We start from the raw sequence: 16,697 nt of genomic DNA on the forward strand, positions 1-16,697 counted from the left end.
GAAAAATAGAAAATTGAGGAGACTAACGTACTACGCAAAAATGGTAAACTGGACACGGCAAAGCACTTCACAAATATGGAAAATTAAACATGGTACGTACTCCACAAAAGTAAAAAATTGAGTAGACTCAAGAACTACACAAAAATGGAAAATTGGACACAGTAAAGTACTACACAAAAATGGTACATTGGACACTGTAAAGTACTGGATCAAACTGGGTAATTCGACACGGTAAAGTGGTCCACAAAAATGGAAAATTGGACTCGATAAAGTACTCCACAAAAATGGTAAACTGCACAGGGCGCAGTACTCTACAAGAATGGAAAATTTAAGACGGTACGTTCTCCACAAAAATAGAAAATTGAATAGACTAAAGTACTACACAAAAATGGTAAATTGTACACCGTAAAGTACACCACCAAAATGGTAAATTGGACACAGTAAAGTACTCCAGCAAACTGGGTAATTAGACACAGTAAAGTAGTTCACAAAATTGGAAAATTGAACTCGGTAAAGTACTCCACAAAAATGGGAAATTGGACACGGTAAAGTACTCCACAAAAATAGAAAATTGAACACGGTACGCACTCCTCAAAAATAATAAAATTGTGTGGACTAAAGTGCTCCACAAAAATGGAAAATTGGACACAGTAAAGTACTACACAAAAATGGTAAATTGTACACAGTAAAGTACTACACCAAAATGGAAAATTGGACACAGTAAAGTAGTCTCCAAAATGGAAAATTGAACACAGTAAAGTACTCGACAAAAATGGAAATTTGAATACAGTGAAGTACTCGATAAAAATAGGAAAATTGGACACGGTGTAGTGCTCCACAAAAATGGACAATTCGACAGGGTAAAATACTCCCCAAAAATAGAAAAATTGAACAGACTAAAGTACTCCCCAAAAATGGTAAATTGTAAAGAAAAAAGTAATGGAAAAGTGAAGTAGTAGTAGTAGTAAATTGTAAATGGAAAGTTGGACACAGTAAAGTACTCGATAATAATAGGAAAATTGACCACAGCAAAGTACTCGACCAAAATGGTAAATTGGACACAGTAAAGTACTCACCAAACAGGGTAATTCGACACAGTAGTCCACAAAAATGGAAAATTAGACACAGTGAAGTACTCGACAAAACTGGACGAATCAACGCGGTAATGTACTCCACAAAATTAGAAAATTGAATAGACTGAAGTACTCTACAACAATGGTAAATTGAACGCAGCAAAGTAGTCCACAAAACTGGAAAATCGTGCACAAATTAATCGCCAAATGAATTCCAGACTTGCAATAAAGAAATGCCACCGACAGGGTACAGACGGAGATCGTTCGTCTCGTTAAAAATAAACCGACAGACACCATAAACTCTTGAACAAGGGGGTAAAGGGGGTGGAAAAGCTGCGTCGGTGGCGGTGGCTATCGAAAGGTGCATTCTGCAGGCGGTTGCAACGCGAGGCGGCTAGGATCGTGAGCCAGGAACTAGAAAGAGGGAGCCATAAGTGTGTGTTCATAAGATATGGTGTGAAACACGAGAGGGGCCCGAGATTAAAGAATGAAAAACATAGATTTCTGAGAACTGGTTGAAGTCATAATATTCGTAATTTCAAGCTGCGCCTTGTGGCGACCGTCTTCTGCGCCGTTGAAATTAATGTGAGCGGAAATAAAATTCCCTGTTCCCCCCGCTGTTCCCTCTCCCTCTCTCTCTCTCTCTCTCTCTCTCTCTCTCTTTCTCTGCTGTTTCACGTTCCCTCAACCTTCCTCTCCCCTCTCTCCTCTTCCTCCCGCATACACCAGGTCCGTTCCTCTTGTTCCAGCGCTTTCCTCCCGGGCGCACGACAAGTGGAGAACGTTTAACGGTCGAGCGGCGTGCAAATAAATTCCGCGGACGGCAGGAACGATGTTTGCCGCCAATATTTGGCTTTCGAGGATCACCGGGAAAAAGTTGTCGGACATGCGTGCGCGCATTACGATTGGCAATCATTTTCGGGAATCATTTTTCCCGTGGCACCCTCGACACCACGCGGTGACGTCGACTTTTACGTGTCTGTGCTTTTCGCAACGCTTCTGATCAGCTCACTTGTTTCCGAAGACATTTGGGCAATTTTGGTATTTTCTGGTCCCCGGAAACGATTTATTATTGACTTCCAGAGGTTCTTGAATTCCACAAGATTCATTATCACACAATCTGTAGTGGAATCATTGCGATCCTGGTGATTATTTATTTCTGAGGTTTTTAGACTCCATTTTATCCATGATCTCCCTCAAAAAATAAAAATCCTGACAAAACTCTGAAAAGTTTGTCAGTCTTCGAGGGAGTGCTCGATTTTCCAATCGTGTGCACTCTAGGAAATGGTAATTATTGGGATACTTTGTCTTCATCGTAAGGAACATTCTAATCAACGAGAAAAATTTTGTTCACGCTCCAATTTTTATTAAACAATTTCCGAAAATGGAGATTCAGAGAATAAGCGAGCCGCGGAGCGCTTTACAACTAATTGAACCGCGAATGGTAAAACGACGGAAAAGCCGATAATCCAATTAAAACGCGATTCTTGTTGGTCGTGGCTGAAGCCTAGTCCGGTGACCAGCCACGAAACGATTAATTAATGTTCGGCTCGGAAAAAAGGAAATTCCCTGTGAAAATGAAAGATATCTGTACCCGATGAGATCTACGCATCCACGAGCGGCGATCGGATGATCGTTAATCAGTGGTTCTCGCCGGCCTGTTTCCTCGAGAATGCATATAACTGGGCGCGCGTCTCGGTTATGCGTCTCGGCGCGTCCCGATGCATCTCTCGGGATGATTTTCGCGGGGGAGAGTGTTGCACTTGCCTCGAGCCTGTCCACCTAGCAGAAGACAGCGGCTGACGATGTTCGGACAGCTTTGAATACCGTTTGAACGCGGCCCGGTAATGGAGAGATGATTGATGTCAGCAGTTTAGCGATATGGTAGCTTTGAACGGCGACGAAGAGAGTCGGTACAGTGACTTCAGGAACGGTGAGATAACCGTGCACTTTCCGAGCACTGCTTTGATCCTTCAAGAGGATCCGCGCAGGTGACTTTCGGCTGTCTACGGGACAGTCTTCGAACCGAAGAGTTCTACAAGCCAAATACCTTGAAAACTTGAGAAATTTCCAACGGCTGGAAATTCCGTTTTCGAGATTCGACGAGTGTTTGCACAGTGATTTCGAAGTTGCTATCGCTACCAGCTGTTTTATAACGTTGGCTCCTCTCTATTCGGCGGCCGTCATACTTTCGGGGGCCTCTGAGACCCACGTGGGCCTTGGGGACATTCTTAGATTACTTCAATATTTTAAGTTTATTTCTCGGTGGTTGTTTATTGATGGGAACTTTAGGGAATTTAGAACTCCTCTTCTTTTTTCTAGGAGAGGAGGCTCATTTCCGATATATCAATTATCATAGTCAGCTCTTAAAAGGGTTTCCAAAGCTACTCGAGCTCTCATGTCTTACGAGAGTTGGAAGAAATTACTAATTGACCTTTTACTGATTTAATCACCGCGAAATTCCTATGTTTCAGTGACCTGTTTATTTAATATTTATCTTGACAAGTTTTCTGGGCGCTCAATGATCTTTCAAAGGGATCAGAAATATTCCTTATTATTACTGATTATTTATAAAACTCGCGACTCTCGATAAAAGGGCATATGATAACACGTTAGCAACACTCGCCAATGTGTTGACAAACTAGTTTTAGTTTCATGTTTTCAGTCATCAAACATTTCCTCAGGATTGAGCTTTGATGCCCTGATGAAATTCTACTATCCAGGACTGCATGAATCGATCTCTGCTGTCAATAAAAAATTTCTGGATGATCGAAGGAATCCCAAAATCTTTCAAAAAGTCTCTCTAGCTCTATTACCAACACTCACCTACGTTTTGACAAATTAGTTTCAGTTTATATCATGTTTTCAGCCATGAAACACTTCCTCACGATTCAGCTTTGATAATTTAATTAAATCCTACTATCCAGGACTGCAGGGACCAATCTCCTGGCAATAAAAAATTTTGTCGATCACCGGAGGAATCCCAAAATCTCTCGAAAAGTCTCTCTAGCTCTATTACCAACACTCACCAATGTGTTGACAAACTAGTTTCAGTTTCATGTTTTCAGTCATGAAACACTTCCTCAGGATTCAGCTTTGATACTTTAATTAAATCCTACTATCCAGGACTGCAGGAATCGATCTCTGCTGCCAATAAAAAATTTCTGGATGATCAAAAGAATCCCAAAATCTCCCGAAAAGTCTCTCTAGCTCTATTACCAACACTCACCAATGTGTTGACAAACTAGTTTCAGTTTATATCATATTTTCAGTCACTAAACATTTTCCTCAGGATTGAGCTTTGATACCCTGATGAAATCGTACTATCCAGGACTGCAGGGACCGATCTCCTGGCAATAAAAAATTTTGTCGATTACCGGAGGAATCCCAAAATCTCACGGAAAGTCTCTCTAGCTCTATTACCAACACTCACCAATGTGTTGACAAACTAGTTTCAGTTTCATGTTTTCAGTCATGAAACACTTCCTCAGGATTCAGCTTTGATACTTTAATTAAATCCTACTATCCAGGACTGCAGGAATCGATCTCTGCTGCCAATAAAAAATTTCTGGATGATCAAAAGAATCCCAAAATCTCCCGAAAAGTCTCTCTAGCTCTATTACCAACACTCACCAATGTGTTGACAAACTAGTTTCAGTTTATATCATATTTTCAGTCACTAAACATTTTCCTCAGGATTGAGCTTTGATACCCTGATGAAATCGTACTATCCAGGACTGCAGGGACCGATCTCCTGGCAATAAAAAATTTTGTCGATTACCGGAGGAATCCCAAAATCTCACGGAAAGTCTCTCTAGCTCTATTACCAACACTCACCAATGTGTTGACAAACTAGTTTCAGTTTCATGTTTTCAGTCATGAAACACTTCCTCAGGATTCAGCTTTGATACTTTAATTAAATCCTACTATCCAGGACTGCAGGAATCGATCTCTGCTGCCAATAAAAAATTTCTGGATGATCAAAAGAATCCCAAAATCTCCCGAAAAGTCTCTCTAGCTCTATTACCAACACTCACCAATGTGTTGACAAACTAGTTTCAGTTTATATCATATTTTCAGTCACTAAACATTTTCCTCAGGATTGAGCTTTGATACCCTGATGAAATCGTACTATCCAGGACTGCAGGGACCGATCTCCTGGCAATAAAAAATTTTGTCGATTACCGGAGGAATCCCAAAATCTCACGGAAAGTCTCTCTAGCTCTATTACCAACACTCGCCAATGTGTTGACAAATTAGTTTCAGTTTATATCATGTTCTCAGCCATGAAACACTTCCCCACGATTCAGCTTTGATAATTCAATTAAATCCTACTATCCAGGACTGCAAAGACCGATCTGTTGCCAACGAAAAATTTGTATCGAAATAGAATTGAATTGACAAAGAATCCCAAAATCTCTCGAAAAGTCTCTTTAGAAACCTCGATGAACGTGTCACGCACACATCGACTGGGGCCGGCGAATTTGAATAATCCGCCGGTATCCCGGCAGACACTTGAACGGCCACACGAGGCCCGAGCAGCCCCCAGGCCTGGCAACATTACGTTCAAGTGTTTGACGAACGAACGAGAAAGAGCGAGAAAGAGCGTGAACGAGCCAGGCGAACGCGTTACGTCGCCTGCTTTTTTGTTTTCCCGCTTCTGGTATCGGCATCAGCGTCGAGCTATGTCGAGTGGCGCAGCCTCTCACGGACCAAACTGCCTGTGTGTCTCTTCGGGGGCTTCGGACGGCGTTGCCAGAATCCGTGCCCGATCGTTCCTCCTTCTTCTTAATGATCCTTTTGTCCCGGAACGTTGACCCTTCCGCGCTTCCTGGGACCAGGGAACACGCCCTAACCGATCCTTCATCCGATTTTCACTCGCCTCCTCGCTGTCGTCGACATCTGCTCCGGAGAAATCCAGGATCCGATCCAGGAAATTGGGACTTTCGCGCCTTCGAGCCTGTGCTCTTCCTGGAAGACGACGACAGGCGAATTATACTTTCATTCGAATTATAGTTTCATTGGTCGGGATAATATTGTCTCCGATTGGAACCCCGATCTGATGATTGTGTTCCGGAGAGTGTGTGAAGCACTTCTTTTGGAATTGCTGAAGGCCCGGATTTTCAGAGGAAAATTGCACAGTTGGTTTGTTTCAGAAGAAACATTTTCTTTTCTAATTTTTCGTGGACCGTTGGGTGAGTTATACAGGAACGGGGACAGTAATTTTTAGAATCGCGTCATTGTCTATAGCCAGCAATGGTCTCACCACTCTCTGATAAAAGAATACCTGGAAGAGCACGTTCAGCTGCGCCCATTATCAAGCTCATAACAATCGCGCATTGCGCGAAACGAGCCAAATAGATTTGCCTTCCGAAGTCAGCCTTTTTAAGTCGTTCTGGGCGTGCAGAAATATTATCCATAATCAGTCTTCAATTAATATCAAACGACAGAATGTTGCAGGAACGTACTCTGTTTAGTCGAAGACCTGTTTAACAATCTCCTTGATGAATGTTTATGTAGATTACAAATCTGAGTTCGAGGTCGCAGAATTTTTCACTGAAATAGAAAAAATATTCAGAGAATCGCAAGTGTTCAGAAATTGGGGGCAGTAATTCCAGTAATTCAATTACATTTTGGAATTAAGTAGACTGGTCGGTGAAAGTTATGCTCACTCGCCTACACTATTAACACTGAACCCACCGAGACTTAAAAGTACAATACAAGTACTGATACAAGTACTGATACATGTTGTCTTACAAAAATGACGAGATTGAATTTATTTGGATTAATATATTTATTTAATCATTTCCCGGCGAAAGCGTCTTTACAATTTCAACGTTACCGAATTCTCAATTTCTTATCGAATAAAAATGTAATTCTCTCTCACTCTGCTTTACTCTTTTCGTACAATTTACAATAGTGTCATTCGGTCTGCCAATAGTGTCAGTCTTGTTTGGTCATTCTGAATTGCACCAAGAATTTTATTTTGAAGTGGTTGAAGTTCTGCTATAATTTACAAGAAACATTTTCTTGAGTTCAGTTTAGAAAGTTTGACATTATGACAGTCTTCTTCGACTAATCCAACCGTGGCCATTGTAAACGGCACCACTGTATTTTATTTTCCACGAAAAATTTACAATCTGCTGATCACGTTGCTTTCACTTGGATCTTCACAGTTCTCTCGATGCTACTTTCCGCGAATTAAAAAGTTTTGTTTGACAGGACACGGTTCTTGCAACAAAGAAACGGCAAAGTTCTGCGAATTGATAGCGACCAATTGAAAAGTAAAAATGGCAGATCGTCGCCTGAAATTTGTCAGCGGATCGAAAAGTAAAAACGACGAGATTGAATTTATTTGGATTAATATATTTATTTAATCATTTCCCGGCGAAAGCGTCTTTACAATTTCAACGTTAACGAATTGTCAATTTCTTATCGAATAAAAATGTAATTCTCTCTCACTCTGCTTTACTCTTTTCGTACAATTTACAATAGTGTCATCCGGCCTGCCAACAGTGTCAGTCTTGTTTGGTCATTCTGAATTGCACCAAGAATTTTATTTTGAAGTGGTTGAAGTTCTGCTATAATTTACAAGAAACATTTTCTTGAGTTCAGTTTAGAAAGTTTGACATTATGACAGTCTTCTTCGACTAATCCAACCGTGGCCATTGTAATTCTCTCTCGCTCTGCTTTACTCTTTTCGTACAATTTACAATAGTGTCATCCGGCCTGCCAACAGTGTCAGTCTTGTTTGGTCATTCTGAATTGCGCCAAGAATTTTATTTTGAAGTGGTTGAAGTTCTGCTATAATTTACAAGAAACATTTTCTTGAGTTCAGTTTAGAAAGTTTGACGTTATGACAGTCTTCTTCGACTAATCCAACCGTGGCCATTGTAATTCTCTCTCGCTCTGCTTTACTCTTTTCGTACAATTTACAATAGTGTCATCCGGCCTGCCAACAGTGTCAGTCTTGTTTGGTCATTCTGAATTGCGCCAAGAATTTTATTTTGAAGTGGTTGAAGTTCTGCTATAATTTGCAAGAAACATTTTCTTGAGTTCAGTGTAGAAAGTTTGACATTATGACAGTCTTCTTCGACTAATCCAACCGTGGCCATCGTAATTCTCTCTCGCTCTGCTTTACTCTTTTCGTACAATTTACAATAGTGTCATCCGGCCTGCCAACAGTGTCAGTCTTGTTTGGTCATTCTGAATTGCGCCAAGAATTTTATTTTGAAGTGGTTGAAGTTCTGCTATAATTTACAAGAAACATTTTCTTGAGTTCAGTTTAGAAAGTTTGACATTATGACAGTCTTCTTCGACTAATCCAACCGTGGCCATCGTAATTCTCTCTCGCTCTGCTTTACTCTTTTCGTACAATTTACAATAGTGTCATCCGGCCTGCCAACAGTGTCAGTCTTGTTTGGTCATTCTGAATTGCACCAAGAATTTTATTTTGAAGTGGTTGAAGTTCTGCTATAATTTACAAGAAACATTTTCTTGAGTTCAGTGTAGAAAGTTTGACATTATGACAGTCTTCTTCGACTAATCCAACCGTGGCCATCGTAATTCTCTCTCGCTCTGCTTTACTCTTTTCGTACAATTTACAATAGCGTCGTTCGTCCTGCGTTCGACGCGTGTATTCGTCGCAGCTTGATTTTAATTGCGCGCCGCGATGGAGTTTTCAAATCGAACTGCGCAGTTCACTGGTTGATAGCAGGAAATCCGCGAGTGGGACGTGTTCGAGGGCATCGGGAGATGGAAAAGAGGATCCCGTCAGAGATCCCGAGGAATGTCCGGTCGGCCAGCAGGTTTCCCGATCTATCCTAGTCCCTGGCTCGGTTCCCTCGGCAGAAGGGGTTAGTTTCTTTCCTGCCGCGGATTCGAGAAAAAGAGAGATTCCCGGGCCGGCTGGCCTAGATTCTTGGGGCGCCGGTCTCGAACTTACCGAGAATAAAGACACGGAACACCGAGTGCACAGAAGCGAACGGCCGCGGAAACTGGCCGGGGACGGGGAAACCTTGGGATTCTTCGGGCTATTATTCGAAACCCGTAAAAAGCGACGCTCCTAATGATTCAATTCGAGCGGCAGCGCGAGAGATAGAGAGAGAGAGAGAGGGAGAGAGAGAAGGAGGACGATTAGAAAAACCGTCCCCATCGCCACGGCTCGGCGATGATGAATTCAGTCGCTGAAAAAGGAACGCCTAAAAAGGGAAAATTGAGACGTTTTCCTCCGACTGGTTGCTCCGCGCTTATGCTACCGGACTGGCCGGACGCTTCGTGCACGGTAGATTCTATATAAATGGAAATTTGCAGGAAGACGCTGCCATTAATTTTGTAGGTGAAAGAATCGAGGTAATTAGTTGCGCGCGACACTGTAGCGTAAAGAATCACGCGTTCATGTAGACTATCGAATGACCAGGGAAGGCGTGATGATGGCACGCTGAGGATATTCGTATTCTCCTAGATAAATGAACTGTATGTGGACTGGATCATATAGAGTGTGTCCCACAAACTCCACTTGAATATCTTGGTTATTGCAAACAATGCGAGAAAATGTTACAGAAGTTGTAGGGTTTAACAGTAGAACGACCCGAGCAGTCAAAAAGAGTGCTTCCTAATTTTTTCTTTTGGAATTAGTGAAATTGTAAAAATGTTTTCATCGGAAATTTTTTAACGAGCCTCTTCGTTGAAGCACATATTACAGTAAAAGTTGTACGAAGTCTGAACGGGCACGGTCTTGTCACTGTTACAAAGCAATATACGTCAGTCGCATTTATTGCTCGGTCGCTCTAGTGTTAAGAAACTACACGATAAATAATATTCTTGCAAGTAGAGGCGTAGAGAAGAGGTCATCATTGTTTTTTTAAATGGAATGTCTAATTTCTTATGCTCGATTTCGATAGATTGCCGAGTATAAAAGTACTAAAGTGTATTTGTCCTAAAACTTACCGTTGCCATTTGACTGTTTTCGTCCTAGTACTTTCATTATGGAACGTATTCAAGGATATGCTCGCTACGTCAAATGTAAACATTGGTAGGCTTTCGACGTCCCTCGGTGTCAGTCAGTTTCTCAGTTAGCGAACATAAGATAGTCAATATGAAATTGTCATTCGAGGAACAATTAGAGATGCTTCTAATTTATGGAGAAAGTAAGAGAAACGCAATTGCGGCTCGAAATTTGTACGGTGAAAGATATCCGAACCGCGTGTGCACTTCGCACAAGATTTTTGAAAGATTGTGTCAAAAATTAAAAGAAACTGGAAGTCTCGCTGTTCGTAAGATGGAATCGTGGAAAGCCTGTGTGCAGTGATGAAGATAATGAAATTAATGTTGTTGCAATGGTACATCGTAATCCTCGTGTCAGTGTACGTCAGATTCAACATTGGACTTGACTTGCAAGAATTTATATCATGTAGTTTCTTAAACCCTACAACTTCTGTGCGTAACATTGTCTCGCATTGTTTGAAATACCCAAGACATTCAAGTGGACAGAGCTCGTCGGACACACTGTATGTCGGAATGTTGTCGAGGACCATGTATCTCATTCTTCAAGTTCTTCTTCATCCTAGAATTTTAAAAAGATTTTTAATATTTTGAAAAATCCTCCTCCACCAAGGATTGAGAAGCATTTGGTGCACTGAAAAATTGTTCAGAAATGCTTCCATTCGAAATGATTCATGATTAAACCATCAACGAGCGCCAAGATTTAGAGAATTGTGTGTGTGTGTGTGTGTGTACATTCTCTGCTTTAAAATCTACCATTACTGAAATCGAAATCGAGCGAATATTTAGAGTGCCGAGGTGGATGTAGAGGATTCTGGGAGCTTCCTCCGTATTTTCTTATTAGGCGAAAGCCTACCAATGTTCACATTTGCCGTAGTGAGCATATCCTTGAACACGTTCCATAATGAAAATAATAGAACGTAAACAGTCAAATATCTGAGCAACGGCAAATTTTAGGACAAACACACTTTAGTACTTTTATACTCGGAATAATCTATCGAAATCGAGCATGAAACATTGGACATTCCATTTAATTAAACAAAGGTGATATCTTCTCTACAATCTGAATATCATCTACACCATATTATGTAGTTTCTTAAACCCCACAACTTCTGTAGGGTAACATAGTATCGTTTGAAATAACCAAGACAGAGTTGAATTTCTCGCGAATATTGTCCAACCAATTCCACCACGAAGATCCTCCACCTAAAACCGCCGAGGACCAATCAAAAAGTTCCCGGATTGCCCCCGAATCGGCCGAATCAATTGCAGCGCAATTCCAAATGGAGCTGCCGCGACAAGAAGATCCGAAACAACTCTGAAGCGTATTGTGATGCAAATGCGAGTCTCGTCGGGCCCGTTGTCAGCTGCGCGAAGGTGTTCTCGGTAGAGCGGATCGGCGCTGGTCGCGCAAAAATGAATTCCTGGGTCGGTTCGCGCGGCAATCAGCGGCGCAACGGAGATTGAATTTTTCATCGGAACGGGCCGCGAGCGCGCGCTAAAGGAGGCTCGCGAAAAAACAAGCCCGAGAGACTCGCCTCTGGCCAAAAGCAGAAGTCCTCGGGGATACGGTTGCGGCAACAAAGAGAGAGAGACTTCTCCCATTGTTCAGGGTCGATCTTCCGCGCTCGGATTCGACCGGGCCGGTGCACCGTGCACGTTCATGTGCAAACAGGGTGATAATGTATTCAAGGTCCGCCCCGTTGGACGGTGGTGGGGGTGAAACGGGGCGGCCCGGCTCGGCCCGCGTACTGTAACAGATGTTAATTATCCCTTCTGTGTACAGAGAGCCCGGCAAAAAAACTCCGCTATCGTCCACTGGTGTGCATCCCCACGTTCGAGGAGGGTCTCCTCACGTGTCCTCGACGAGGGCCACGTGGCCCGCCTAGTGCCACGAGGCCCAATCGCGTTCCACTTCCGGCGACAACCGCCTAGGGAAATTCTCCGGAACCTAGGCTCCAGGCTACGCCGAGTCCTGTCGACTTGTCAACCCGATCCCTACCGACCACCCCTCCCCTCTCCCCCCTCTCTCATTCTCTATTTCTCTCTCTCTCTCTCTCCCTCTTTCTCTCTCTCTCTCTCTCTCTCTCTCTCTTGCTTTCCTGATCGTCTCTCTTCCCGTTCTTCTTTGCCCACTCCACGGACTAATCGATCCTCCTAACTCCTCGTGACTCCCAGGATCCCATGACCTTCTCGACTCCGGCATGATAGTAGTCGCGGTTCGGATGGTAGAGAGTTTGGAAGGATTTTTATTGTCGGGGAGGATGCTGGGAGACCTATGTTGGGATGCTGGATTTTGGTGAGACCTATGTGAGAGACTCGGTGATTATTGTTCGCGGTTGGTTGTTGTTTGTGGATCGATTGTGGCTGCGGAGAAAACTGGATTACGTAATTTGTGAAGTTTTTCTGTGGAAATTGAGAGTTTTACCTGCCAGAGGCAAGATTATGTGCGAATTTTCCGTGCTTCATGCGAGTTTCAGTTGTTTCGTTTATGGAAGCGATCGGCGTTATGAACCCCTTGCTCTACAATTTATTTTATGATTGGGATGAATTTATACCTAACATCCTATAATCTGCTAGGAAAAATAGAAAATTTATATTTATTGTACCATGTGTTCAGTGATGGTTGAATATTGACTAGGATAAAATTGAACATGTTTTGTAATATGATATAATTAGACTGCGGATTTTATGCAAAATAAGGATTGTCTACATTCATTGCAAGATACAGCAGCTATGTGTACAGTTATTTCTTCTGTTGATTATTTTAATACGTCGCAAATAATGCAGGAGTATTTTTAAATATTTTTACTGTTTTGAATTTGATCTATTCATTTTCGTCATAAATGCATAATATCTGGATATAATATTTTTACTGACTCGATGTCACAGGACAAGGGGTTAAGGACAATGAAGCTTTCGGCTTACACCGGTGGTCATTATGGCGTTCAAAGTGTTAATTGTAAAGTGAAAAATGTGTGAAAATGTTTGTGTGGAAATCAGAAAGGAAAATGATTTCTTCTTGACACTAGGAGCACCGAAAGTGGCAAGTTTGGATTATTTTATAAAAATATCGGGAATATATTCGGACAGATTTTTAGCAGCTTTTACGGTAATATTTGTTCCAAGGAATAAATGTGTTAAATAAATTTCCTATAAATGCGTTTGAGATTGTTCTCAATAATTGTAAATTAAAGAATGTAGAACTCGTCATTTTGACGGGACCCGTAAATCTAGTGTTAAACTGTGTACCAGGGAAAATAGTGAAAAATATTTTGCTCTTGTAGTCCTCATTTTACAAGATGTTTTGAACATTTGAAATTCGAGAAATCTTGCTCGACTATTCCTGAACATTTAAACTTTCGCCGTTGTAAATGGGACCAAAAATTTTCTTTTGCATAAGGGGTGAAGTTGTGCCATAGTTTGACCACTTCTTGAATTTTAAAAAGGCTCTTGTCATTGATATTTTAAGTATTATGAAAGTCTTGTTTGGTCATTCTGAATTGCACCAAGAATTTTATTTTGAAGGGTTGAAGTTCTGCTATAATTTGCAAGAAACATTTTCTTGAGTTCAGTTTAGAAAGTTTGACATTATGAAAGTCTTCTTCGACTAATCCAACTGTGGCCATTGTAAATGGCACCACTGTATTTTATTTTTCACGAAAAATTTACAATCTGGTGATAGCGTTACCCTCACTTTGATCTTCACAGTTCTTGATCAGAATTAAAAAGTATTGTTTGACAGGACACGGTTCTCGCAACAAAGAAAAGGGCAAAGTTCTGCAAATTGATAGCGACCATTTGAAAAGTAAAAATGGCAGATCGTCGCCTTAATTTTGCCAGCGGATCGGCAAGTTTTTACCTGTGCTCCGCGAGAATGTCCCGGTGGTTCGAACGAGGCAGTTAGGATCGTGCTAATAATCGTTAGCCATGCTTACGACACTAATTACGGTTCTCCTTTTTATCCCTGTCCGTCGAGAAGCGCCAGAAAATTGGTCTAATTGGAAAAATTTCGGGGTGTCACAGAGAGCCAAAGACAAATATCGCCGGGCGGCTCATAACAGCTTTTCAATTAATTAAACGTAAATGACGAAAGATACGATCTGCTTTCACGGAAACGGCGCACACAACGTTAATCTCTTAATGAACCCTGGCAGATTAATAACGATACGACACGTTATTAAAATTCTAGAAAATTTAATGACCGGCTATTTACCTTCCGGGGAGGCTAATTAATCAGTGTTGCAGAAACCCGCTAATGCCGCGTGACTTGTCCGGTAGCGTACCTTTTCAGAAACATGAATGGAAAAGCGGACCGTGTCGCTTCGAACACGAACAACCACGTTCGCATGAACGTTCGAACAGTGTCGTACTTGCCCCGAGGAATCTACTTAAGTCGCCGAAACTTGTCGTTTCTTTCCGTCCGGGCCTGGCTCATCAGCAGTCATTTATTTCGGGCTGTTGATTGCTCGAATCATCGCTCGTCCGGACCGAAGTGGCCAAAACAGCTTCCCTCTCTCTCTTCTCCTCGAATCGATTTGGATAACTTGGAGCGAGGCATCCGAAACACGCCGCCTAATTCGGCCTCGGAATCGTTAGTTCCGTTTTTGCCCGGTTCATTATCGGTTATTTATTTCCGCACTAAAACTGGCCCATTAAGGCCGTCCGACCAATATGGCCACGCACCGGTTCACTCGCGGCAAGAAATCATTTTCCCCTCGATGTCCCATCGAAATTCCGTCGGGACGATCACTTCCGTTTCGGAGAGCTCCGACAGTTCCCTCGAACCTCGACGACACGGTATTTCCCATTTCTGTCGACTGACGCGACTATGCCTAGCGGCCTCTCCAAGGGGGAAAAACGTTTTCCATTAGGTGCTGACTAATGACGGTTTTTTTTTTTTGTAGACGAGGATTGGCGTTCGGGAGCTAACTTTGATCTGGCTTCAGTTTCTGGGATGCGTTCCATTTTAGTTTGGCTTCAAAGGGACAAGATCGCGTCAGGTTTGACATTTTTGTCAGATCCGTTATAGAGGAGGGCCTGAGATTTCAGATAGCCTCTCTAGGCACACTAAACGTTTAGGCGCAAGGCTATCGCTTTTTCAATTTGGTGCAGGAAGTGGGACTAGGGTTCGAGATTTATCAATAACACGATGGACAAATTTTCTAGACCCAGAATTCTTCCTCGAGATTATTTCCTGGTCCTTAAATAGACCAGGTGATCCCCTATTGCAATCCTGAAACGTCCAGCTGTTGATTTTCAATTTTCACGAAGAAGCCTCGCAGAAGGCTTTCAGATTCTTTTTTAAAAAGAATAAGATACTATCTAGACCCAGACATGTTGACACATCTTGCGCGGTCACTCTGCCGCCAAAGTCTTACAGTGTTGCATTAATTCTTGCAACGCACGTTTTGTATTTTTGCAACGCATGCCTATCCGGTTTTATTGTAAAAACGTCACAAAAATCGATACCAATAATCCATCAATAATCCGTGGAAAACGACTTTAGTCGCTTCCCGCGCAAGATGTGTTAACCCTTTGCACTCGAAAACCAAACATTTTTTCCGACTTGGAATATTTCCATTCTATGTACACAAGAGCCGCCGGACCAATACACCCAGTGGAACTGAAATTTTTCTTTCTCAGTAGGACTTTGAAATTACGATTTTCCTTTTCATTTTATAATATACAAACAAATTTAACACTGTAAACGATATTTTTAGTGGCGCCTCAGAGTCGAAGCTCGAGTGCTAAGGGTTAAAATCTTAATTTTCTCGTCCCTAGGAGTACAGTGGCTAGGCGATCTACATGATCTCAGAACTGCCTGCTAAATTTCAGTTTTCACAAAGAACGCATGAAAAATTCAATGGAAATTCTACGAATTCCCAGGAAAGATTAGAGCCTCCCCAGACCGGGCCCCGCCCCTAAACCCGATTTCCCAGTCTCTGGCTAGTCGAGGCGATCGTCCATGTTGAAAAATCGCGGTTCCGCGAACAGCTGAGTCGCGCACCGGAACGGGGAAAGAAATCCTCCGGGGTTATCTATTTCTGTGTCAGTGCGAAAGTGGGTTACGGCAAGTTCAGCGAAACCCCCGGACGGGCCCGTCACGCTGCCGAACGAGCGAGAACCGTCCACCGTTTGCGCCGCTACTGGAACGAGACGCGAGAACAAGGCGAAAACAAAGGCACGTCGTCGTAACAAAAGCTACGCTGATATACGAGCGCTGCTCGGTCAGCCGAGTAGACGGGCCCGCGATAACGCGAAACGAGGGACAATTCGTTTCTCGGCGATCCCCGGGGCCCAGGAAGTCGGGCCCGTGGTCGCATCGTCTAATGAGAACCCCTAGAAGCAGTGACCAACCGCGGAAACCCCGGTCAACAATCCTTTGATCCTTTCTTGCGGAAAAATCGAAGATTAGAATCGGGCAGCCATAAGCGATCGCCTGGACGTGGGGTAATTTGGGACCCAGGAATTTGGGTGCCAGGGGGACCCATAAGTAATTTTGAAATCTGAAACAAACTTTGTTGGAAATTCTAGTTTTTATTTCTTAATTTATTATATACTCTCCGTCATTATCAAGGACGGTTAAAAATCCTTTGAGCCTTCCTTGCGGAAAAATCG

At 42.5% G+C, this 16,697-nt stretch overlaps 1 protein-coding gene across 6 annotated transcripts in view; it reads left to right on the forward strand.

Annotated features, from left to right (window-relative positions):
• Nucleotides 1-16,697, forward strand: part of LOC143360219 (zinc finger protein castor homolog 1) — a 216,152-nt gene that overhangs the window by 77,061 nt on the left and 122,394 nt on the right. The window lies entirely within an intron of this gene.

Source organism: Halictus rubicundus, chromosome 1 (assembly GCF_050948215.1).
Source record: "Halictus rubicundus isolate RS-2024b chromosome 1, iyHalRubi1_principal, whole genome shotgun sequence".
In the NCBI taxonomy this organism is placed as follows: Eukaryota; Metazoa; Arthropoda; class Insecta; order Hymenoptera; family Halictidae; genus Halictus; species Halictus rubicundus.